General features: G+C 35.6%; 2 long non-coding RNA genes across 3 annotated transcripts in view; one reads left to right on the top strand and one right to left on the bottom strand.

The window, feature by feature from the left end:
* The window catches only part of LOC110260236, a 911,564-nt gene that overhangs the window by 531,141 nt on the left and 353,177 nt on the right, over positions 1-27,246 (top strand). The gene's annotated exons all lie outside the window — the stretch shown is intronic.
* Positions 21,806-27,246, bottom strand: part of LOC102168185 — an 89,196-nt gene continuing 83,755 nt past the window's right edge. The window contains exons 3-4 of one of the 2 annotated variants that reach the window (XR_002343150.1): positions 24,089-24,976; positions 21,806-22,357 (exon numbers count right to left, since the gene is read on the bottom strand). This is a non-coding gene — a long non-coding RNA (uncharacterized LOC102168185). Of the gene's footprint in view, positions 24,977-27,246 lie in introns of both variants that reach the window. The other variant, XR_002343149.1, reaches the window with a different exon arrangement.

Here is a 27,246-nt window from a genome sequence, read left to right as displayed (position 1 = left end):
CCATCCTAGGTGATTTTAACAACAAAATATTCAGTTGAACGAAATCCCTGGCTTCTCATGTCTCTCAGATTCCCAAACACTCTTTCACCCAAATATTTCAAAACAGTATTTTGTACATTTTATCTCCACACTGATTTATCATTTATTCCAAAGTACTTTGCTACTCTCTGAAGATTCCTTTTTACTAGTTTCAAAATCATATTTTAACTCTCAAGTTCTTTGTGTCCAATAGCATTTAAAACATTCAATTGGAATTTCCTCTTCAGCTGGAAGATTTTCTATGGATATCTAGGAAACATACACAAATTTAAAATGCATTTGAAGGCATTAAAAAAAAAAAAGAGCTGGAAGGAATTCCCATCGTGGTGCAGTGGTTAATGAATCCAACTAGGAAACATGAGGTTGTGGGTTCAATCCCTGCCCTTGCTCAGTGGGTTAACGAACCGGCGTTGCCATGAGCTGTGGTGTAGGTCTCAGATGCAGCTCAGATCCTGCGTTGCTGTGGCTCTGGCATAGGCCAGTGGCTGCGGCTCCGATTACACCCCTACCCTGGGAACCTCCATATGCCCCGGGAGTGACCCAAGAAACAGCAAAAAGACAAAAAACAAAACAAAACAAAAAAAAAAAAGAGCTGGCATTCTTCAGGAACGTTTTGCTGCAAAGGACTTGACAATTCTTTTTTTTATTTTATTTTATTTTCCCACTGTACAGCAAAGGGATCAAGTTATCCTTATATGTATACATTACAATTACATTTTTCCCCCACCCTTTGTTCTGTTGCAACATTGAGTATCTAGACAAAGTTCTCAATGCTATTCAGCAGGATCTCCTTGTAAATCTATTCTAAATTGTGTCTGATAAGCCCAACCTCCGATCCCTCCCACTTCCTCCCCCTCCCATCAGGCAGCTACAAGTCTTTTCTCCAAGTCCATGATTTTCTTTTCTGAGGAGATGTTCATTTGTGCTGGATGTTAGATTCCAGTTATAAGTGATATCATATGGTATTTGTCTTTGTCTTTCTGAGTCATTTCACTCAGTATGAGATTCTCTAGTTCCACCCATGTTGCTGCAAATGGCATTATGTCATTCTTTTTATGGCTGAGTAGTATTCCATTGTGTACATATACCATCTCTTCCGAATCCAATCATCTGTCGATGGACATTTGGGTTGTTTCCATGTCCTGGCTATTGTGAATAGTGCTGCAATGAACATGAGGGTGCATGTGCCTCTTTTAAGTAGAGTTTTGTCTGGATATATGCCCAAGAGTGGGATTGCGGGGTCATATGGAAGTTCTATGTATAGATTTCTAAGGTATGTCCAAACTGTTCTCCATAGTGGTTGTACCAGTTTACATTCCCACCAACAGTGCAGGAGGGTTCCCTTTTCTCCACAGCCCCTCCAGCACTTGTTATTTGTGGATTTATTAATGATGGCCATTCTGACTCGTGTGAGGTGGTATCTCATGGTAGTTTTGATTTGCATTTCTCTTATAATCAACGATGCTGAGCATTTTTTCATGTGTTTGCTGGCCATCTGTATATCTTCTTTGGAGAAATGTCTCTTCAGGTCTTTTGCCCATTTTTCCATTGATTGATTGGCTTTTTTGCTGTTGGGTTGTATAAGTTGTTCATATATTCTAGAGATTAAGCCCTTGTCGGTTGCATCATTTGAAACTATTTTCTCCCATTCTGAAAGTAGTCTTTTTGTTTTCTTTTGGGTTTCCTTTGCTGTGCAAAAGCTTTTCAGTTTGATGAGGTCCCATGGGTTTATTTTTGCTCTAATTTCTATTGCTTTGGGAGACTGACCTGAGAAAATATTCATGTTGATGTCAGAGAGTGTTTTGCCTATGTTTTCTTCTAGGAGTTTGATGGTGTCCTGTCATATGTTTAAGTCTTTCAGCCATTTTGAGTTTATTTTTGTGCGTGGTCTGAGGGTGTGTTCTAGTTTCATTGCTTTGCATGCAGCTGTCCAGGTTTCCCAGCAATGCTTGCTGAATAGACTTTATTCTTCCCATTTTATGTTTTTGCCTCCCTTGTCAAAGATTAATTGATCATAGGTGTCAGGGTTTATTTCTGGGTTCTTTATTCTGTTCCATTGGTCTGTCTGTCTGTTTTGATACCAGCACCACACTGTTTTGATGACTGTGGCTTTGTAGTATTTTCTTGAAGTCTGGGAGAGTTATGCCTCCTGCTTGGTTTTTGTTTCTCAAGATTGCTTTGGCGATTCTGGGTCTTTTGTGGTTCCATATAAATGTTTGGATTGTTTGTTCTAGTTCTTTGAAAAATGTCCTGGGTAATTTGATAGGGATTGCATTGAATCTGTAGATTGCTTTGGGTAATATGGCCATTTTTACAATATTGATTTTTCCAATCCAGGAACATGGAATATCTTTCCATTTCTTTACATCTTGATTTCTTTGATTAAAGTTTTATAGTTCTCGGCATATAGGTCCTTTACCTCTTTGGTCAGGTGTATTCCGAGGTATTTGATTTTTTGAGGTGCAATTTTAAAAGGTATCGTATTTTTGTATTCCTTTTCTAATATTTCATTGCTGGTATACAGAAATGCGACTGAGTTCTGAATGTTAATCTTATATCCCGCTACATTGCTGAATTTATTAATCAGTTCAAGTAGTTTTGGGGTTGAGTCCTTAGGGTTTTCCATGTATAGTATCATGTCATCTGCATACAGTGACAGTTTGATCTCTTCTCTTCCTATATGGATGCCTTTTATTTCTTTTGTTTGTCTAATTGCTGTGGCCAGGACTTCCAAAATTATGTTGAAGAGCAGTGGTGAGAGTGGGCATCCCTGTCTTGTTCCAGATTTGAGAAGGCTTTCAGTTTTTCCCCATTGAGTATTATATTTTCTGTGGGTTTATTATAAATGGCTTTGATTATATTCAGGAATGTTCCTTCTATACCCACTTTGGCGAGGGTCTTGATCATGAATGGATGTTGGACTTTGTCACATGCTTTTTCTGCATCTATTGAGATGATCATATGATTTTTGACTTTTTTTGTTAATGTGGTTTATGATGTTGATTGATTTGCGTATGTTGAACCATCCTTGTGAACCTGGGATGAACCCAACCTGGCCATGGTGTATGATTTTTTTGATATGTTGTTGGATTCAGTTGGCTAAGATTTTGTTGAGAATTTTTGCATCTATATTCATCAATGATATTGGGTGATAGTTTTCTTTTTTGGTGGTATCTCTGCCTGGTTTTGGAATGAGGGTGATGGTGGCATCATAGAATGTCTTTGGGAGTATTCCTTCTTCTTCAACCTTTTGAAAGAGTTTAAGGAGGATGGGCACCAATTCCTCTTTATATGTTTGATAGCATTCGCCTGTGAAGCCATCTGGTCCTGGACTTTTATTTGTAGGGAGTGATTTTATGACCTCTTCAATTTCATTTCTAGTGATCGGTCTGTTCAGTTGGTCTGTTTCTGCTTGATTCAGTTTTGGCAGGCTATAAGATTCTAGAAAATTGTCCATTTCTTCCAGATTGTCGAACTTGTTGCCATATAGTTGTTCATAGTATTCTCTTATGGTTTTTTGCATTTCTGCTGTATCCATTGTGATTTCTCCTTTTTCATTTATAATTTTCGTTATTTGGATTCTTTATCTCCTCTTTTTAGTGAGTCTGGCCAGGGGGTTGTCAATTTTGTTTACCTTTTCAAAGAACCAGCTCTTGGTTTTATTAATTTTCTCTATTTTTTTTTTGTATCTCTATTTTATTGATTTCTTCTTTGATCTTTATAATTTCCTTCTTTCTGCTGACTTTAGGTCTTTTTTGCTCTTCTTTTTCTAATTCGTTTAGGTGGAGGGTTATTTTGTCAATTTGGGATCTTTCTTCTTTTTTGAGAAAGGCCTGTATTGCTATAAATTTCCCTCTGAGCACTGCTTTCACAGCATCCGGTAGATTTTGAGAGGTTGTGTCTCCATTATCATTTGTTTCAAGGTATTTTTTAATTTCCTTCTTGATTTCCTCATTGACCCATTGGTTTTTTAGTAGCATATTGTTTAGTCTCCGTGTAGTAGGTTTTTTCTCTTTCCTTTTCCCATGGTTGGTTTCTAATTTCATAGCATTGTGGTCAGAGAAGATACTTGAGATAATTTCTATGCTCCTAAATTTATTGAGATTCGCTTTGTGTCCCAATATGTGGTCAATTCTTGAGAATGTTCCATGAGCATTTGAGAAGAATGTGTATTCTGATTTTTTTTGGATGTAGTGTCCTGAAGATATCAATGAAGTGTAACTTTTCTATTGTTTCCTTTAGGATCGCTGTTGCTTTATTGGTTTTCTGTCTAGAGGATCTGTCCATGATGTGAGGGGGGTATTAAGGTCTCCTACTATGATTGTATTCTCATCAATATCTCCCTTTATGTCTGTTAATATTTGTTGTATGTATCTGGGTGCTTCTATATTTGGGGCATATATGTTGACGATAGTAACATCCTCTCCTTGGGTGGATCCCTTAATCATTAAGTAGTGTCCTTCTTTGTCTTTCTTTATGTCTTTTGTTTTAAAGTCTATTTTGTCTGATATGAATGTTGCAACTCCTGCTTTTCTGTCATGTCTATTGGCGTGAAATATTTTTCCCTACCCTTTCACTTTCAATCTATATGTGTCCTTTGTCCTAAGGTGAGTTTCTTATAGGCAGCATATTGAAGGTTTTTGCCTTTTTAGCCACTCAACCACTTTGTGTCTTTTGATTGGGGCACTCAGTCCATTGACATTTGAGGTGATAATTGATAGATGATTATTTATTGCCATTTTGAACCTCGTGTTCCAGTGATTCTATATTTCTCCATTCTTTTTTTTTTTTTTTTTGTTGGACTGTCTCCAGTTATTATCTGCTTGTTTTATTTTTTTGTTTTTTTTTTTGTTTTTTTTTTTTTCATTTTTTGTGAATGCAATATTTGGTTTTGGCTTGTGGTTGCCCTGTTTTTTAAGTATGTTAACACCTTCCTATGATTGTGTGTTTTAGCCTGATGGTCCTGTAGGTTCAAACACTTGATTACTATATTAAAATTAAGAAGAGAAACATACAAACAAACAAACAAAAAGGGTCTATTTATTTCCTAACATCCCTTGCCCACATGTTATGATTTGATGACACTTTTTTATTTTTAATTTTATTTTGTTTGAAGCATGTTCATGATTAAATCTGTATGCTGGCTTATTTGAGTGACTGCTCTCTGACTGCAGTTTCCTCAGTCCTAGTTCTTCCTCTTCTTTTTTTTTTTCTTTTTTCTTCCCTTTCCTTCCTTTCTTTTTGGTTTAGAGAAGTCCTTTCAGTATTTCTTTTAGCCTGGGCTTTGTGTTGCTGTACTCTTTAAGATTTTGTTTGTTGGAAAAAAATTTTATTTCCCCCTCTATTTTAAATGATATTCTTGCTGGATAGAGTATTCTAGGTTGCATATTTTTTCCTTTTAGCACTTTAAATATCTCTTGCCATTCCCTGCTGGCCTGTAGAGTTTCTGTAGAGAAATAAGCAGATAACCTTATGGGGGTTCCCTTGTAGGTAACATGCTGCTTTTCTCTTGCTGCCTTTAGGATCCTCTCTTTATCACTGACTTTTGCCATTATTATTATTATGTGTCTTGGTGTGGGTCTATTTGGGTTCAATTTGTTTGGGGCCCTCTGTGCTTCCTGTATCTTGAACTCAGTATCCTTTAGATTTGGGAAGTTTCCAGTGATAATTTCTTCAAATATATTTTCCATTCCCTTATCTTTTTCTACTCCTTCTGGAATTCCTATTATGCCTAGATTGGCCCACTTTCTATTATCCCATAGGTCTCTTATATTGCTTTCCTGGTTTTTGATTTGGTTTTATGTCTGCTGACCTGATTGGGTGATTTCCATTATTCTATCTTCCATATCACTGATTCGTTCTTCTGCATTATTCATTCTGGTTTTTACTGCCCTTAGTTCAGTTTGTATCTCTGCAACTGAATGTTCTAATTTTTCTTGGCTCCTCCTTATATTTTCTAGTTCCTTTCTGAGGGTATCTGCATTACCGTTCATATCTTCTCTTAATTCCTTCAGTATTTTCACTATTTCTCTTTTGAACTCCAGGTCTGTCTGACTGCAGAGATCTGTTTCATTGTTGACGGTTTTAGGTGAGTTCTCCTGTTGGTTTGACTGGGGGTGGTTTCTCAGCTTCTTCATCTTGCTTGTTGTTTTCTTTCTCCTGGGGGAGTTATACTCTCTGTGACTGGGCAGTGTTTGCCTTGTCACTGCCGTGGAATGTTTCCTGAGGGCTGGTGTTGTTGGTCAGTCTTTTTTGAGGCAGTGTGGCTTTTCTGGAGTGTTGATCGTGCTAATAGGGTCTCTTTGAAGCAAAGGAGGACTTCCTGAGGGCAGACAGGACTGGGAGACCCACACCACGATGGTAGCAGATTTCACTCAGTCAGGCAGAGCTTGCTCTGGTGTTTTTAGGCTGTGGGGTTCTTGCAGGGGGTTGGCAGTGTTGGGCAGCTGTTCCTCAGGAGTTCAGCACCCCCCGAGGGCTGGAGCAGCTATCTGGGTCACAGACAACCCAAGAGGCTCTTCCCTAGGGCAGCACAACTTGGAAGGACTATCTGAGAATGTAGGCAGATCTTTTCACGGCCCAGCAAGGCTTGTTGTAGCTTTTCTGGGCTACAGGGGATCCTGCAGAGAGCTGGCAATCCTTTGCAGCTGTTCCACAAGAGTGTGGCTCCCCCCGAGGGTATAGAAGCTAGCTGGGCCACTGAAAACCCAAGAGGCTCTTCTCCAGGGCAGCCTGACTCAGAAAGACTGTCCGAGAATTAGGTCGATCTTTTCATAGCCCGGCCAGGCTTGTTGTAGCTTTTCTTGGGTGTGGGGGGCCCTGCCTGGAGCTGGCAGTCCTATGCAGCTGTTCTGTGAGAGTTTGGCTCCCCCCGAGAGCTGGGGCAGCTAGCTGGGCCGCTGTAAACCAACGAGGCTCCTCCCCAGGGCAGCCCGACTTGGAAAGACTGTCCCAGAATTAGGCAGATCTTTTCACAGCCCAGCCAGGCTTGTTGTAGCTTTTCTGGGGTGTGGGGGGTCCTGCCAGGAGCTGGCAGTCCTGTGCCTTTGTTCCACGGGAGTGTGGCTCCTCCCGAGAGCTGGAGCGGCTAGCTGTGCCACTGCAAACCCACGAGGCTCTTCTTCAGGGCAGGCCGACTCGGAAAGACTGTCCGAGAATTAGGCAGATCTTTTCAAGGCCTGGCCAGGCTTGTTCTAGCTTTTCTGGGCTGCAGGCCTTTTCTCGGGGGTTGGTGGTGTTTGGTGCTGCTCCACGGAGGTGTATCCCCTGCAAAGGGCAAGCAGGCCTGTGCAGGGACAGCCCCTACAGTGGTAGGCTTCAGGCAATTGTTGAGGCCAGCCCTCCTGGATGGCAGGCAGCCCCAGGTCCGGTGAGTGCGTGGGGGGTGGTGGGGGTGGGGGGAAGGGATGCACTGGGAAGCACAGCTTTCTGATAGCTAGCGGGCCGGTAAGCTTGCTGTGGCGTGGGGAGTATTCTATGGGGACCCACCCCTTCTTTCTCCCCTCCCCAGCACGGGTGCAGACCAGGCTCTTCTCCCAGGTTCCCTCTGATGTGGCTTTCCACTTCCCTGCCCCTAGAATATTGCTCCCTTCCTCTGCAACAGCTTTGCTTTCTAGTCTCCCAGTTAGTCTCTGCCCCGTCAAACTTGACAGACCGGTTTCTAGACCTCCCAAGCAGTCTCCGCTCCACCCCTCCCCCCCAGCCCTTTCCCGGGGACTAACCTCCGGAGCCGAGGTCTCGGTGCCCAGCCCCCACCCAGGCATCTCAATTTTTGGTGACTGTGCCTGTAGTTCAGATGGTCCATTTGGTTCTCGATCCGCTTTTCAGAACTCCAACTTACTGCTACACTCTTCTCTGCATCTTGAGATTCCTCCAGTTCGTTTGATCTTTCCCCGAGTAGGTGACTTTCCCGGGTGCAGAATCCCTTTCTCCTCCTCAGTTCCCTTTCGGGAGCGCCCTTCCAGCTCGGATTCACCTTCTCTCACTCTCCTCTTTTCTCCTGTTCTGCCCAGTAATGTCACGAACTTCTTGCCTTTATTGGAGTTTCGGTTCTTTTGCCAGCGATTGGTTGCTGTTCTGTGTGAGTCATTTATCCTGTAGATGTGTTTTTTTTTGTTGTATTTGTGGGAGAGGGCAAGTGTGTCCCCCTACTCTTCTGCCATCTTGTCCCCTCAACTTGCCAATTCTTAATGCAAACAGGCATAGGTAGAGAAACCCTTCTAAGGTCATGTTTTATGAATTTAAAAAATGTAAAAAAAAAAAATTGAAGATAAAGTTGAGAATGCAAGAGCAGTCATAAATTTGGAAATACAAGTTTGTCATGAATAGATTCCAGCAACTCAACTCATACCTATGGTGGTTTTCTCCTAGAAAACAAATTTACTGATATAAACTAGGTAGAAGGATGAGAAGCAAGGCAATAGGATGTATAAAGACAGTGTTTTCTGTTTTTTGTTTCTAAAGTCTTCTGTTGATGAGAAGATAAAATGTACGCTTTAGGACATGCCAAGAGGTGCGGGTACTCTGATCAGTCCCCTTGGGACTCAGATGGGACCTTATAAAGATATACACAAAAGCAAGGTGCACCCAAGGTAGATTGTGCATTGGCAAGAGCATTCACTCCATCTCAGGCCAGCTTAGTTTCTTAATCTGCCATTAATCTGCCATTATTCTGACTACAAGTGAATAAAATGCTTTCTCTAAAGGGACATTGTATTATTTAAAGCCTACATTATATTTTTCTTACAAAATGCCCAGCATTCAATTAAAAATTGTCATTTACTAACCTATCAAAAATAAAAGAGAAACAAAAAAAAGTAAATAAACCCCAAACAGCCCACTTATTGCAGTTATAAGAAACTATACATAGCTGATCAATATTTTCAAGAAAAAAGAGGATAAGGTAGAGAATTTACTAGGGAACTGGGATCAATAAGGTCATATGAAATAAAAAATATATAATTTGAAAATGTAATAAATGAACCTAAAATCTCAGTATGTGAGATTAATACCAAATTGAACATAAGAAAGTGGAACTAATGGGCTGGAAGTAGGGCCAAGAGAGGTCAAGAGAAATATTTAAGCTAAAAATAAAAACAAAACAAAAAACTCCCCCCCAAAAAAAAACCCCAAATAGAATGTAAAGAAAGAAGAGAGAAAGAAAAATAATAGAAGAAATTTAAGAAACATTTCAAGATGCATGAATAGTACTAAGACATATTCACAGATAAAAACTGTTAAACAGCCTCTGCTATACGTAAAAGAGACATGTGATAATGATGGAGACTATGACAGACTGTAAATCAAAGAATGGACAAAGGCATACCATACACACCCTACAATATGGATAACGGTGTAGTTTTATCAGCATGAGACAAAGGAGACACATGGGGACATATTACAATAAAGAAAAACATTACAAAATGATTCTATAATTATTCCACTAAATAATATAACAATTCTAAGTTTGTATGTAGCTACTATCACAGCTTCAAAATGTAGAATACATGTTGGTAGAATGAAAAATTAAAGCCGATAAATCCTAAATCATAGCAGAAGACTTCGACATACTTTCCTCACTAGCTGATAATATAAGCGGAAAAAAATATCAGACACAGAACACAACCTTACTATTTCTAAAGGGGATAAGGGAAGAGATAAATTTGGCTTTGGGGGTTAACATATGCATACTACACATAAAATAGATAACCATCATGGACCTACTGAATAGCAGAGGCAAGTATACTCAATATTTTGCAACAACCCCTAAGGGAAAAGAATCTGAAAAAGAACATATATGTACAACAGAAACAAACACAACCTTGTAACTCAACTATACGCCAATAAAAAGAATGGAAACAATAATATGTAAGCTTTTACAAATGAAGAAAGAGTGGAATTTGAACTGCATTACTAGCTGACTGGTATTAATTAATTAACTAAATTGTAATACCTGAAAGCCACTTATACCAGAGGAGATGGTTTTTAGTACATCATGTGGGAAGTTACTGGATGTTTGGCATATAAATTATGTTAAAATAGGAGACATTATGCCAAATTAACAATAATTAAAAATATCATTTATTTTGTTTTAATTAGGAGTATATGTCATAATAACCTTTCTGTATTTTTTTTTTCTTTTTGCCATTTCTTGGGCCGCTCCCATGGCATATGAGAGGTTCCCAGGCTAGGGGTCTAATCAGAGCTGGAGCTGCCAGCCTACTTCAGAGCCACAGCATCGCGGGATCTGAGCCGCGTCTGCGACCTACACCACAGCTCAAGGCAACACCGAATCCTTAGCCCACTGAGCAAGGCCAGGGATTGAACCCGCAACCTCATGGTTCCTAGTCGGATTCATTAACCACTGTGCCACGATGGGAGCTCCCACCTTTCTGTATTTTTAATATCAACACACACATTTCTATTTTACCGCCTAAGGTGTAAGGATGATAAAGAAGGAAAATAGTTGTAGGATAAGAATAAGGATTTTGTGTTTTAAGAGTATACTATTAAACAAAATGTTACACAATTCAGCAAAACTGAAAACTCTATTTTCAAGATGCACAGAGGCATATGCTTTGTGAGTCTCATCCTGAAACAAAAGTATTCATTTTGATGACTCAGTGTGTTCAGCATGATCAGAAAAGAGAGTGTTTATCAATTCATAGTGTGTTTAAACAGAAAACTTATTGAGGTTGAAATAAGCAGACAGCAGCAAGAAAGGCAAAGGTTTTCTCATTAGACTATGAAATGAAATAAATTCAACATGAATAACTAAAGACTTCAAACTATAAGAAATGATTATTTGATAGATTGTTCTTAAGTTTTTTCATGAGCATATTATTTCAGTTTACTGGGCATTTTCCTTTTTATTTCATTGTATATAAATATTCACTTTTATATACTCTCAGTGTAAATTTGTCTTGCTTAAATAGAATTTTCAAATAAAAACCTGTGACTCCATCATTACTCATCGTTCAGTAATGATTAGTATAAGAACATAAAATTTTCAGTATGTAATCTAATATTTATTTGTGATTTAACTAAATATTATTTATGATACTTTATAAGGGCATTAATTGGATGATAATGTTTTTAAATAATGCAGTTTAAAAATATATCTTGAAATTAAAGTTAACTTACTCTCTGCCATTCTAATTGGTGTCTTCAAAACTGATTATGCTAATAGCTGGTGATGCTCTAATAAATGCTTAGAATGCTACCCCACTGTAAACTACTTCTACATATAAACCATTTCTATTTGCTGCAGATATATGCCAGCCATAGGGGAGAATTCTTATAATATATTAAGGGATATTGTTTACTTTCATGGAACTCACAGTCAGTAACTGGCTACAATGTCCTCAAATAACTATAATATGACTGAGACATAGCACATATAACAATGTACAGGAACTTAAATGACAAGGATTTCAGAGATTTTACTAAGATTAATTCAACAAATTTTCAGAATCTACTGCAAGTAATGTAATCACTAGATACTAAAGATATGAAACCATGAAAGAACAAAACATCAGCACCAAAACAATGAAAATCCTTTCTGTCCTTAAGTCTTTTATAATAGGAAATTATACAAAGGTACAAATGGTTAAAACAAAAGATAGAATGTTGTATGTGATATAGGAAGAATTCATACTTGAAGGATTTTTCATTTACTTAAGGTAAACAGTCTTGAGATTTCAGATTGATCATTTGGATGTCTTAAGAAGTGGGAAAAGAAGTATACATAAAGGCACAAGAAAAATTATAGGTTTTGGCCTTTTGCAGCTTTGACATTGAATCTTAGATCTTAAAATGTATCTACCTGATATATATTATGATTTATAAATTATTATAAAGCCGGTATTAGTACAAGGTTGTAAAATAATGTTTTTCCATATTGCACATGTATGTCAAGGGTTCCCTTAGTGCTACAAATTATAATTGCTTAGAGGTATTATAAATTTCATATTTAAAATGATACACCACAGGAACTAAATTAGAATTTTTAGAGATGGTACACAAGCATTAGGTTTTTTTTTTTAAAGTTCTGTAGGTGACTCCAATTCATATCATAGTTTCATCTACTGCTTAGTATTTTAATTACGGATATATGACTTTATAGATGTCAGCGAAGATGAATAAGTTGACAGGTGGTGATGATCAGCTGCAACTTTCAGATTATTTTTATGCTTGTCCTATTTTTCCTTTTAAGCTGTCAATATACTCTGAATCTACTCTAAGTTTTAAGTTCATCTTGCTTTCACCATACTTTCTATTCAGTTACCACAATGCCTTGCATAAGGGATATTTATTCTTCCTGATTAACAAAGGGAATAAGAAAATGATGATCTTAAAAATTTACTCCCATTTGTCATACAAAGGATTTCTCATTTCTCAAGACAATTTAACAGAAAGTCAAGTGATTTCCAGTAATTTTGCTCAGTTTATACTCCTGGACTTGGTTTAGACACACATGTTACTTCAATTGGGGGGAGATAAGTTTAGAAATAAAATGATATATTAATCTACACATCTAGTGTATAATATCTAGCACATAGCATGCATCTGTATCCTTGAATATCCATACCTCAGCAAGAGTCTGAAACACTTGGCCTTTTTCCATATAATTTTATTTTTTTGTCTTTCGTCTTTTTAGGGCCACACCTGCAGCATGTGGAGGTTCCCAGGCAAGGGGTCTAATCGGAGCTATAGCCACCAGCCTAGTCCAGAGCTACAGAAATGTCAGATCAAAGCCGTGTCTGCGACCTACACCACAGATCATGGCAATGCCAGATCCTTAACCCACTGAGGGAGGCCAGGGATCGAACCTGCAACCTCACGGTTCCTAGTCGGATTCATTAACCACTGAGCCATGACGGGAACTCCTCCGTATGATATATATATATATATATATATTTTTAATGTAGCAGAAAAAAATGGACTTAATTGTCACTCACAGAACATAATAACTTGAAGTTGATTATTCCCTACCTGAGATCATTTGTCTCAGTTGTTATAAATTAGATGAGATGAATGCATATGTTTTTTATACTTTATATATAGTTCTATCATTACAAACATTCTATCATGTACCACAAATATTTCATTCTTGCCACTTAGTATTTAGAAACTAAAACTCATTTTTCAGTCTGCATGAAAAAATGTAATGATTTGAAGTCAACAGTGACAATCATTTTGAGTGTAAAAGAGGGTAGAAAGGAAAGTCACATCTTCTATAGCAAGTGGTAGGCACAGCACATCTTAAGAGCTTGTTTAAGGTGACAATGCTTTTTTTTTAGTGAATTCAAGAATACCTTTATTAGAAGAAAGTCAAGAAACCAAACGAATTGCTATGTGAGCCCTATTTTAGTTTCACCAGTATTAGAAAAATTTGAGCTTTGTTAGAAAACTTTTATTTTAAAAAATAGATTTGCCTCTGACAATTTTGAACATCTCAGGTATTACTTACAAATATGTTCCATTATTTATTAGGGCCCAACAAAGAGAATGAAATCGCTTTGACTTTTAGCCAAGCATATAATATTATTTTTTCATATTTTGAATTTTTATAGTTAGTAATCATTGCATACAAAGTTGTTTCAGTTTTCAATTTTCACATTTATTTTCCTAAATTTTAGAAATAATATATTTAAAAAGAAAACAGCAGGGATATTAAGCTAATTAGCAAGGGCAGAAGATTTCATATCCAAGGGAAATTATTATCATTGTTTTTTAATTTATTCTTATTACTCAATGATATCTCATAATTATCTAAAGCCTGAAAGTATATCAAATGTTTTACGTAGTCTAATTTCAAACCCTGCAAATAAACCAGATTAAGAAAATAGTCTCTGTGTCAGAGATGAAAAGAATGAGCCTTCAGATGCAAATCACTTAGTTGATCTCCTCCCATCTCCAGAAAGGACTCAGCAGATACGCTGTCAGTCAGGACCTGGAACACAATCTTTGGATATGGAAACAAATTGTAAATGATTATGCAATACCCTTTGGGTTTCTGAGAGGTTCACACACTGATGTTATATATATAATCTGTGAACATCACTTTAAGCAAATGGGTCGCCTAGGTTCAAATTCTGGCTCCCACTTGCTGAGGCTCTTTAAACATCCGCTTAATTAACCTCTCAGTGCTTAGGGTTCTTATGTACAAGGTGGTTATAATTGTGTTTTTCTTCTACCATGACGGGGAGGACAAAAAGATCATTCATATAAAGCACTGAAAAGACTGCAAAACACAGTGTGTGCCCACTAGTTGTGTTTGATTATGACTCCTAGGAAACTTTTTTGGTAAACAGAGATTCTAGATAAGAAACATTGTGGAATCCCCCCAAATAATAATAATAAAAGGAAATTATAATAAATTCAAGGATTAATTTTAGTATTAATAGTATATATAAATAAGATATTAATAGTAAGATATGTTACTGTTATACAACTACTATATGTAGAATTATCTGTATACAATATAATTAATGGGTGAAAGATTCTTGCCAATTTCCCAATATTCAGTAAAAAAAAGATAAAACCCTTCCTGGACTAATTGGATATTCTACAAATATATTTGTATACTTATATGTGTAGTGAATGTGCGTGTGTACCCATATATATATTTATATATATATGCATATGAAACTATACATAAATGAATCTAATAAAATTACATATAATTTATAGGGTCACATGTTTCATATTTTAGGAAATGCTTCATAAAATGGCAGAGGGATTTTTAATACATGTGTTTCCCTCAAAAACATCTAAAATAGCTTTCATGTAAATATAATCTTGAATAACAGAGTTATATGTTTTTGGCTAACACCATACATTTTAAAAAAGCAGAACATCATAGGAAAGATATGTTTTTAAACTAAAGAGCTGGAAACTCACTTTTAAGTTGACAAACTGAAAAATACATTGAAGACAACATATATGACGTTTAACTAATGCTATATTTTAATATCATGATAGTAATTAAGCTTATATTATTTTTTATGTTCCCTGTTTTTATAGTTTGAAATGCAGTTCAGACCCTGAATATTCAAAAGTACTTGTATCAGCAGTGTTCTCATTTCCTAGTTTTCAATACAAATCATGTGTCAAATAGCATACACAATTTCCTTTCTTTTTTTATAGCTAAGGCAGATTCAAGGATTATTATATTTTTATTCTAAAATACATTCTTTACTTTTGTTATATTTGTTCCACCTGTCATATTCCCCTAAGTGATTAAATTTCTAAAACAAAATGTCACTGGACATAAAAGAAAGACTAGCTGGAGATGCTGGGCTTCATCTATTTTCTAAGAAAAACTGAATTATAAGTCTTTAGGACATTAGAAAATATATTTTTTTAATTTTATACAATTTTAAAGGTTACTTTCCATTTACAGTTATTACAAAATATTAGTTATAATCCTATTGTGCAGTACATCCTTGAACCTATCTTACATCCAGTAGTTTGAACCTCACACTCCTCCAACTTCATTGCCCCTCCCACCCACTGGTAACCACTAATTTGTACTCTGTATCTGTGAGTCTGCTTCTTTTATGTAATATTCCCTAGTTTGTTGTATGTTTTGTTTTTTATATTTTGCATATAAGCAATGCCATACATTTATCTTTTATGATTTATTTCATTTAGCATAATGACCTCCAAGTCCATCCATGTTGCTGCAAATGGAAATTTTTCATTCTTTTTTTATGGCTGAGTAGTATTTCATCTTTATCCACTCATCTGTTGATGGACACTTAAGTTGTTTTGATGTCTTGGCAATTGTAAATAATGCTGCTATGAACATTGGGGTGCATTTATCTTTTCAAATTAGTGTTTTCATTTTTTTTCATATGTGTGTGTGTGTATGTGTGTGTGTGTGTGTGTGTATCTAAGAATAAAATTGCAGGGTCATATGGTAGTTCTAGTTTCAGTTTTTTTAAGAAAACCCCATAGTCTTTTCCACAGTGGCTGCACCAATTTACTTTTGCATGAACAGTATAAAAGGTTTCCCTTTTCTCCATGTCCTGGCCAACATTTGTTATTTGTATTCTTTTTGATGATAGCCATTCTGACAGGTATGTGGTAACATCTCGTAGTTTTGATTTGCATTTCCTTGATAATTAGTGATGTTGAGCATCTTTTCATATGCCTATTTACCATCTGCATTTCCTCCTTGGAAACATGTCTATTTAGTTCTTCTGCCTATTTTTAAATCAGTTTCATTATATTGGATTGTGAGAGTTGTTCATATATGTTGGATATTAATCCATTATTGGTCATATCATTTGCAAATATTTTCTCTCATTCAGTAAGTTGTCTTTTTGTCTTGTTGATGGTTTGCTTTGCTGTGAGCTGGGATGTATTTTTAACTTCCTTGAACTGAATTTCAAATAGGCACGCAAGATATTGGGATCACTTTTTTTTTTTTCTTAATACTTTCTTTACTACTGAATGGACCATAGGGACACAGAGTATTTGTTGACTGCTTTGTACATGAAGGCATGTTGAGTGTGAGGGGTTCCTGGGATGACATTTACATCCTCAATTAAGTTCTCACTTCTAGGAGTTCCTGTTTTGGCTCAACGGATTATGGACCTGATACTGTCTCTGTGAGGGTACAGGTTCAATTCCTGCTGTTGCTCAGTAGGTTAAGGATCCCATATAGCCACAAGGTGTGATGTAGATCACAGATGCATCTCAGATCAGGTGTTGCTGTGGCATAGACCTCAGCTGCAGTTCTGATTCAACTCCTGGCCCAGGAAATTCCATAGGCCATAGGTGTGGCCCAAAAAAGGAAAAAAAAAAAAAAAGTTCTCACTTCTAAATTATCTTAAATACTTCACTTGTGGTTAGAATAGTATAGAATGAAGAATAGAAATGAAACCTCAGTAATTTTTGGTCCTGGCAGAAATATCCATGCAGTTTAAGTCAGATTTAGCCTAAACTGTATTTTGAGCTATTTTGAGAAAGTGATATAATTCAGCTTAGATTAGAAATTATTTCTTGAATTTTTGTGCTATGAAATTGTGTAGTTATCCTCTTTGCCTGCAAATATAAATATATTTTCTGTATTTTATATCTATATGACCATCATCAAATGGCCGGAAAATATGGATAAGACAACCTTTGCCCTATAAGTCTTCACTGTGTAGAAGAATAAACAGTCAGGTAAATTATCACAGTAATTATAATTATCACAATTATAAATAATTATAACAAATGAGTTCACTATTACAGTGGCTATATGGACATAAAACCAAAACTTACATCTTTGTCCAGCACATATATGAAATAATACTAGAGCAATGTATATTATCATATTAAACACTATTGTAACAGAGCAAACTATTCTGAAGCTATGTTCAACAATACGAGGAACAGGCATTAAAAAATAAAGTAATAAATTAGCTGCAAATTAGCTCCAGGAAATGCTTGCTTTTGGAAGATAGGATCATAAACAAAATAAAACACTTTCCCTATCAAGACTCATTTTAAGTCTCTCTTTCTAGCTATGGCAAGAAATAAAAAGTGGTTTTCATAAAATTTGCCCATTCCCAACTAATTCTCTGCTTTGCAAGATAAGTTAAAAATAACCCAAAGACATAAAATCATATAAACATTCTCATCTAATGTTTGTACCTTGAGATATGAAAAGAGAATAGTTTGATTCAAAGATTAATAATTTCATTCAGCTCAGGTACAACAGGAAGCAACTATAAAGATCCAATCGCTCCTGAGTCAAACAGTACTGGAGTTATACAGAGTGAGGGAACAGAAGAAGTACTTTTTTTTGTGGTTTGGTTGAGGTAGAACTTTCCCTCATCTTTTAACTGCTATAAAAACTATGGTTGGAAAAAAAGGAAAATTTTGTTCCTTGCCTATTGCTGAGGATTGAGGGTTTAGTACCATTCAGGCAATTGTCATTATGATTCTTTTGGAAACTGTTTTTTTGCCAGCCTTCCAGTTTTTCAAATTTCAGAGGAAAGGTTGATATTCAGAAGAAAGACAAGAAGGGGAAAAGAGATACATACAAACACAATAAGTCATAGCTTGAAGCCAGAGAAATTTGAAACAGTTTTTATTTTTTTTCAGAGACACCAGTAATACTGTCAAGGTGGTATTCTTCCTTACTACAACAAATCTAATAATTTAGCTTAGTCTGAACAATGGATTTTCCTGATATTTCTCAGTGAGTTAAAAATTGACAATAAGAAATATTGGAAGACTACAGAATGGAAGAAGAAATCTGACAAATAGAAAAGGAGGTCATAGAAAAAGTGGCATTTAATTGCATATTTAAGGTGTTTGTGGGGTTAAGAAAATTGAGAAACTTGACGATAGCATTTCACAGATATGGAAAATGTGGTTTCCCATAGGGGAAAACATGGCACAGACTCATGTAATGAAAAATAAAAAGGTATATCCACTGAAAGGATAAGAAGATAACACTATGACCTTTATACTCATACATTCAAAAGCTTAGAAAATATGAACCAATTCCTTAAAAGCCTTAACGGACCATACCCAATCAAGATGAAATAGACTTAATAGTCCTATAAGCACAAGAGGAATTAAATTTGTAAATTAAATCCACAGGGACAAAGAAATCCCCAGGGTTAAATCACTTCATAGGAGAGTTTCACCAAAAATTTCAAGAAGAATTAACAGATATTAAGCAGCCTTTTACAGAAAATAGGAGAGGGGGGAATATTTTGCAATCAATTTTATGAGAACAGTATTACTGTGATGCCAATAGCAGACAAAAAATGCCCATACACACCCGAGGGACATACACACCTACCTCTTTTGTAAACTTACATCCAAACATTATCAACAAAACATCGACAAATTGAATCCAATAATGTATGAATGAATTATATAGCATGAACATGTGAAATTTTTCTAGGTATGCAGAGAATAGGAGAGAATATTTGCAAATCACGTGAAACCATGACCATATTGAAAATATATAAAGACTCAAAACTCAACAGTGAAAAACAAACACTTCAATTAGAAAATTGGCAAACGAGAGGAATATACATTTTACAGATTACATATAGAGATGGCAAATAAGCATAAGCACAGGAAAATTAAAAGTGTGAGACATCATTACACATCTATCCAAATGGCTAAAGTTAAAGAAAAAAAAGTAACAAAGGCAAATGTCAAATGCTTGCAAGGATATGGTCAAACTGGATCATTCTGCAAAAGGCAATACTACGGAAACAGTAAATATACCAGAAATTGCCAAGAAGAGGGATGAATAGGCAGAGCATGGAGCATTTTTAGGGGAGTGAAACTACTCTCTATGACGCTATGATAGATATGTGTCATTATACATGCGTCCAAACCCATAGGATGTATACCGAGAGTATTCTAAGGTAAACTATGGGCTTTGGGTGATTATGATGTGTAATTGCACATTCATCTTTGGTGTAAAAAAAAAAAATGTATGTTTAGGGAGTTCCCATCATGGTGCTGTGGAAATTAATCCAACCAGGAACCATGAGGTTGTGTGTTGGATCCCTGGCCTTGCTCATTGGGTTGGGATCCAGTGTTGCCATGAGCTGTGATGTAGGTTGCAGATGCGGCTTGGATCTGGCATTGCTGTGGCTGTGGTGTAGGCCAGTGGCCACAGCTCCAATTATACCCCTAGCCTGGGAATCTCCATATGCCGCAGGTACAGCCCTCAAAAAGACAAAAGACCAAAAAAATGTACAATTATGTTGAATGATGTTGAAAATGAGAAAGGTTAAGCATGTGTGAGAGGAGAGGGTAATTGGGAAAATCTATGTACCTTCCTCTCAGTTTCTGCTGTGGACATAAATCTACTCTAAAAAACTTAAAATATACTTTTAAAAAGTGGCAGTATAAAGGGAAATGATCCAATGAGTCTAATTGTACTCACTAGTACAATGCTTACATAATTAAGAATAATGGTTGCAGATTAGTTTAGAGTGCTAGAGTTAATTTATTGATTCAGAAGCTGTGAAAGGTCTGAGTGTTCACCTTTCTTGCAAGAAATTAGACTTCTAGAGACAGTTTCTTACTTAGACAAAGGCATAGCCAGAATAAATTCCTAACCTCTGATCCTCGTGATTCAGTCTTCTTGGCTGTTACAAGCAAGGCCAAGTGTTACCTGAATATTATGCAGGTACAGATACAAAAGAGGAATTCCAAAATTAGGATCTGATTTTGATCTTATTCCAAAGACTGTGGGCAACCTATTCATTCTTCCCTCTGGAGAAAGAGAAAAACCTTACCCTTACTGATGAGTGTCAGCAAATAAACTTCATACAAATTATCTTCGCTTTTTTACTCCAAATGACTTTGGAAAGGGACAAATTCTATTAGGGTGATCAGAAATGTCTTCCCACTGAACTAAAGGGAGGTAGGTAGTAGTTCTAGCTTCTATGAACATTTACCACGCAAACTTCCTTGAAAAGAGGATCGACGCCCTTTGCTTGGAAAACCCATGAAACTACCTGAAAAATTCATGGAGAACTGCTGCTTAACATGAATCAGATTAAGAAACATAAATTATCCGTAGGAGAATTTATATTTCAGTTTCTTATTCGTCCATCCCCACCCTCATCCATCCCACTGCAGTAATCATTATTGGGAACTGCAGATTTATAGACTGCAGATATTTTAGACATTTCAGATACAATAAAAATGTTCATGGCTTGAAGAAACTAAGATCACAGTTGACAGTAGAGATAGCTCACAAATAATTACACTATATGAATAAGGGTTATTATAGATATATACAGAATACTAAAAGCAATAACCAAAAGGATATTTACTTTTTTATAAGGGAAGAACTCAGATGGAAGGGATCGAAGGCAAGAACATCAATTATGAGACAGTTACATCAATCTAGTCCAGGCCTGAAAAGTACCTGAAAAATAGCGTTCATAGAAAAAAGAGGATGTGCTAAAGGATTTTTTTTTAAAAGGAATATTTGGAAAATCTTCTGTTTGGCCTCTGCTGACTGACAGCTTTGGTTGCCTGGAAACTGAGAACATTTAATGAGTATCCATTGTTTGGTAATCAGACCTGATTGTATCCCAGACAGACTAGAGACAGTGTTGAGCACTCAGGAATGGAAACACAAAGTAGAGTTACCAGGTACCCACACTTCATATTTCCTTCCTATAGGTTTGGAAAGTCTCTAAAAGAAAATTAGAACCATACCGGAGTGATGAGTGATGAGCAATTTTAGCCACTGAGAAGTATTAGCTTTACCATTCTTATCAAAATCATTTCTGATAAAATACTACATTAGAAAAAGATGATTTGAAGAAGCTTAAGTATTAAAATTTATATCTGCTTTCTCCAGGTGAACATATATAATGAAGTAAGCATGCAAATAAATTGTTAGCTGGTACTTTGCAAATATAATAGGTAGAAAGGTGAAGAATTTGATGTATATGTATTCTGAACATATGTGTTTATTTACTAATATAAATAATAACATTTTTATATTATATATTTCTTTACTAGATGGAGAACTACTCATTCCTTTGTTTTTATCATTTCAGTATGTAAGAAATAGAATTACTCATAATCATATAGCATACAGTATATTATGTAAAAATAAATCTTATTAGTAAGAGTTAATAACAACAGAAGTAGCAGTTTTAGGCAAAAGAGATAGCAAATATAATTAAGAACTAATTTTTCCCTGAGCTTCGTAAAGTCTGAGGCAAAAATATAAGGGCAGGCTGGGTTCAGATTGTTAAGACCATAAATATCTTGTCAAAAAGGTAAAACTTTATTCCATAGGCCATATGTCCATTTCCCATTTATGACACTGTAGTCACATGAGGAGAATAGTTTCAGAATCTGGATATCCTGTAGATACCATTCACCATAGATATTTTCATAAAAGATATTGAGTAACAGAGTAAAATCTTTCTTCTCTCTCCAAACTACACCCCATCCCAGTCTTCCCCTGGCATGTTTATAAAAGCATTCTCTGCTCACAACTTTTTCAATACATGTTTGATTAGTACTGATTTTAGGCAGTTCATGGCAAAAGTCTTCTAGAATAATGAAGGATGGTTTATATTTTCTAAAGTTCAGATATGTATCCTCAGAGAGAAGATACAATGTTATAAAATCTAAGAGTGTTACCTCTTTGTCCAGTTAGACATTGTAACAAGCCAGTTATGCTTAATAATGTCATGGGATTGCTTCTAGGATTTTTCTCAAAATACAGCTTTAAATCTACTCTAAGAATTTAATTATAATATAGTAGAAAATCCAGAGGCATCTGTACCAGGAGACATGGGAGAGTCCTGTCCTGGAAACAGAAACATAGGGAAATGTATTTAAACTGTATGGCATCTATATGGTTTATTTTCAAAATTATGGATTTTTCTTATTGAGAAAGATTTTAATGATCATGGAAGATAAGGAAATAAAAATAAAAGAAATAAAAAAGTAGTGGAGAGACCACTACTCGAACTTCGGTTCTGATTCTGTACTGTTTGTCACTGAGTAATCTTTTATGTGGTTATATTCAATAATCAAGTATCAATAATAGCTCTATAGTGTAGAGTATCCTGACGTCTTGGAAAATTTCCAAGTTTTGAGTACTTAAAATATTTCTAAATTTTCACCTTCTAAATAATGTTAAAATGTTTTATATTAGTGCATAATGATGTTAGAAATTATAGTTTATTTCACAAAAAGAGAGTTAATGTAAAGTTATGTACACATGTTTGGAGGTAATAATTTGAAAATAATTGTTTTTTTTTTTTGCTTTATTCTTTGCTTATTTACCATACTGGTAATTTAGTGATTCTCTTCTCATTCAACATATTACAGAAATGCAACCTCATATTGTCTAGGTTAGAAAAAAATGGTGATATTTAAAAAGTGATTTTCTTAATTTCATAATCCATATATTCTCATATCACCCTTGTAAGATGGGGCTTGGTCTATACTTTCTCCCCTATTACTGGCAGTAGTGTTAGAAAATGAATCAATTTCTATTTTCTCATTGTTTTCTGGTGTGACATTTCTTTAACAGCTGTAATATATATTAGTTCTGAGATATTAGGTGACTTGCTAAACATTTTTATGTCAGTTTCCTCACTTGTAAAATGAAGTGAGATATCTGACCAAGTTATTGAGATTAATAAATTAAATAATGCACATCAAGGCATGTAACACTGACACATTACACACTGAATAAATATTTCCTTCTTCAAGAGACTACACTTTAAATACACAACCACTGATTTTTCTGCCTTTGATCTTGGCTTTTTCACACACCTGAGCCCATAAAATGTAAAGAGGTATGTGAATGCCCCTTATTTTTATCTCTGATTTTCTAATCATTAATTTGGGACTATCTTGCTCTTGTCTTTCTCCTTGATGATGATGAATGTTGAAATGGAATCTCTGGAGAGTTTGCTAAACTAAAAAACTGCCCAAGCAAGACGTAGCCCTAGCCTTCAAAAATTTTACATTTAATAGTGGTTGATGACAAGCATGGTAACAAATACAAATAATATAATGCTGAGCTGAGAGCTATAATAGGAATATAAGTGCAGAATAATAAAATGAAGATTGTTCTCTTATAACCTTTGAGATGAAAACAAACTTTGGCTCAGGGAAAAATTTCTGCTGCATTATATAACTTAAAAATAATGAGCTTAAGCAAAACAAATTTAATTTAATTTATTTATTTATTTGTCTCTGGTATCTGAGTTTCCCATAGTAGGGAAGCAGGTCTCAGCATCAAAGACAACTAGTCCCAGAGTATATTTCTTCTCAGAAAGTGTCTGACTCTCTTCTGTCCTCTAGTGGTAATCTGTAGAAGTACTTCAACCTTTTTTCAAGACTGAACCTCTATGTTCAAAACAATTGTCCCAAATCCTGTATCCTGTAAGCCATGATTAGGAATATAGAAAACATTTTGCAGACAAAAAAAAAAAAAAAAAAAAAAAAAACCTAAAACAAAACAAACAAAAAATAAATGGAGAAAATAATTTGTTTTCTGAAAATACAATTAAAAGTTACTTACTTTAACCACAGAGAGAGATTCTTCTAAATTTATCTTGGGGTGAATTTTGGTTTGACCAGTTACTTGCCATGTTAAACTGGAGGGAAATAATAACATAATTTAAATAAAACATATTAAAAGAGAGAAGCAAATTTTAATGAGCATTTACTGCTAATCAAAGTCTGTGCTAAATGTTCCACACAGGTTCTCCCATTTAATCCTCTCAAGAAACCGTGAAGTAGACAGGACATACACATGACAGATAAAAAACCTGGTGTTTAGTATAGTTAAATGTCTTGTTCAAGATCTGGTCTAGCTGTCTAACTTCAAAAGCCCTTACCTTTTAAAACGATGCATTTTTCTCTGACAAATGTGTAATGAATAGAAATTATCAGGTAGCAAAAGCCCAAACGTTATCGTTCTTTTGCCCCATATTTTCCTTTAATTCCCACTGCATTTCTTTATTATACATTACCAAGATTTTAAAGAAAGTATCTAAAGAGACAGTGCCACTTCTTCACTTTCCACTCATAATTCAGTCTATCCCACACTGGTTCCAAACTGGTCTACGTCTACTGAAAATGTTCTTCTCCAGGTCACCAATGATTTATGTCAGGTACCGTGAAACACAGATCCATGTAAATTTCCCGTGATCCTTACTAAAACTGTTGAGAGTATTAACCCCAGAAGAGATCATTTCCTCCTTTGCAAAATGTTCTTCTTTTAACTTCTGTTACTTCAAATTTCTTTCTCCTCCTTCTTCTTCCTTTTCCTCCTTTTCTTTTTGGTCTTCATCTTTATCTCAGGAAAGATATTTGGTTTCTTTTGTAGATTCAAATCCTCTGCTTGAATTAAGGATTAATTAAGGAGGAATTTTTCAGACTCATTTTTGGCTCTCGTTTCTGTTTCCTAGATTGAAAAGTAAAACAATATTTATTCATGTTACAATCAAATTTGTGTCCAAATGGGATTTCTAATCTTGTATCCGTCTACGTAATTGGCATCTCCATTTTAAAGTCTCAAATCCATCTACAACTAAATATTTATCTTGGCTTTCCACAGCAAAGTACGATTTCTTCATCCCTACCTTGTACCCCACATGCTATCTATCTCAAAAACTGCCAGATTTATCTACCAGCTTTTCAAACTGGAAAACTTGGAGCTATGTTTTACTTCCACTTTCTTTCATCTGCAGCATCCCATTCATCAGGGATTTTGTCTCCTCTCTTAACTTTCAACTCCCCTCCAGCAGCATAGCCCAATTCCCCTACAGACATCTGTTTCCATCACTCCTACAATAGGCCCTAAATTCTCTCAGTGATTTGACTTTAGCCTAACTCTACACCAGCCATTTAAAAAGATCTCCCCAATATTCAAATACTATTAATTTATCTACCTACTCAAATTTTTTCTAACCTTCTGATTTTACAGAGAACAAAATTCAAACTTTGTATGGCCCAACACAATTTGGCTTCTACCCATATGTCCATGTACTCTTCACCTTGAATAAAAACATTAAATACATACATACATACAAACCTCCAGCCACTGTGGTCTATTTTCATTTCCTTACACTTATCACACTCCTATTTCCAACCTTGGTTGGAATCTTGGTTCCTGAATCCTTATACCCTGGCTATGAGAAACAACAACAAACAGCATTTTCTATTGGTTGCTATTTAAGAGGTTGTACACCTTGTGTAATTTCCCTGTGCCCTTCAAAATGTCGCCACCCAACTACTCATATCCAGCCCTTCCTCTTCTTGCTCTGCTATATAATTTTATCAACATCACCTTCCAATATAATATATCATTTTCTTGGTAGTTATGCTGCTTTGGGGGGAGTCATTTTTCTCTACTCGAATGTAAACTTCATAAAGGCAGGGATCTTCACCCCTTCTATCCCTTTGTGTGACCACCCATAACAGGGCCTTGCACATAGTAGAAACTGCATACTTGATGAATGCACGACAAAAAAAAAAAAAATTGTCATTTTGGGAAACCTATAAAACGCCAAGAAAACTAGAGCACAGACTTTTGGCATACCCATTCAAAAGCTGTCTACTTTTCAAATTTTTTTTTGTTTAAAAATGAATTTAAATTATCTGGCATGAGTAATAACATGCCTTGTTTTATTTGGCAGGACACCTGTGACAGTTATGTTTATTATTCAATTTTATCATGCTTTCTAGACATGTATTGAAAATAGAAGTTAAAGAGAAAACTCAAACCTAACTCAAGTTTAGGGAGCTAATGTGGACTGTCAACATACATTTGTTTTTACTCCTTTACGCACTATTACGTAAGCAAATTCTAAAGAGGGTAGTGTAAAGCATACTCTTGTAAAATAATATTAGCTGGAGCATACATTTCTGCTTACTATTGTAATTCGGTCCTCAAATATGCAGGCATTAAACTCATTAAACTCATTTTACTCCTTTGGAAATATAAAAAAATTAAAACAAAGATTTTATCAAAATGTTTCTTAAAACCTACCCAGCTGCAGGAATTGGCTGACGATTAAGATGTCTTAGAACCTGTATTTTACTTGATAGCTCAAATATACTTAAATGGAGCTCAATAAAGTCATTTTATTTTAGCAACTGGGGAATACAAAGAGGCAATAAAATGACTTTCTATTTTAAGAAAAATAAAATATATGCACAACGTTAGAAGTGAGGCATCTTTAACCTCATTCAAATAGTCTAATATTACTGGGGTATTATATGTACTCTAAAGTCAATATAAAATATACAGTATTGTTATGTTTTATTTACCTTCCTGTTCTGGGTAGTTGATTAAAGCTTCTTAATGAGAAATTGGAGAATAGAAAGGTGAATGTATATATAAGAAAATATCCCTGAACTCATTTTAATTCTGATATCAATTCTTCTATACATAAGTATATCACAGTATGCGAACATCAACATGTGTATAGAGCAAAGTAAACATGAATTTCTAAGATACCTCTAACTCTGTTCTAGCCCTGGAGGGTTCATTTACCTCCCCCAACCCTTGTTTACTCATTACTCTATGTGAAACGTGATGCATTGTCCATCATGAATTTACTAATTTATCCAACATTGATTTGTCAAGTAATTTCAGAACTGTTAAGCTGAGCCCTTTCTGGAGTTGGTTAGTTTTTTTTAAGAGTCCTCAGTCCTCTGCTAGGTTGAAGT

Source organism: Sus scrofa, chromosome 4 (genome assembly GCF_000003025.6).
Source record: "Sus scrofa isolate TJ Tabasco breed Duroc chromosome 4, Sscrofa11.1, whole genome shotgun sequence".
NCBI classification, from domain to species: domain Eukaryota; kingdom Metazoa; phylum Chordata; class Mammalia; order Artiodactyla; family Suidae; genus Sus; species Sus scrofa.
The sequence above is the reverse complement of the archived record's forward strand: the minus strand, read 5'-3'. Positions and strand labels throughout refer to the sequence as shown.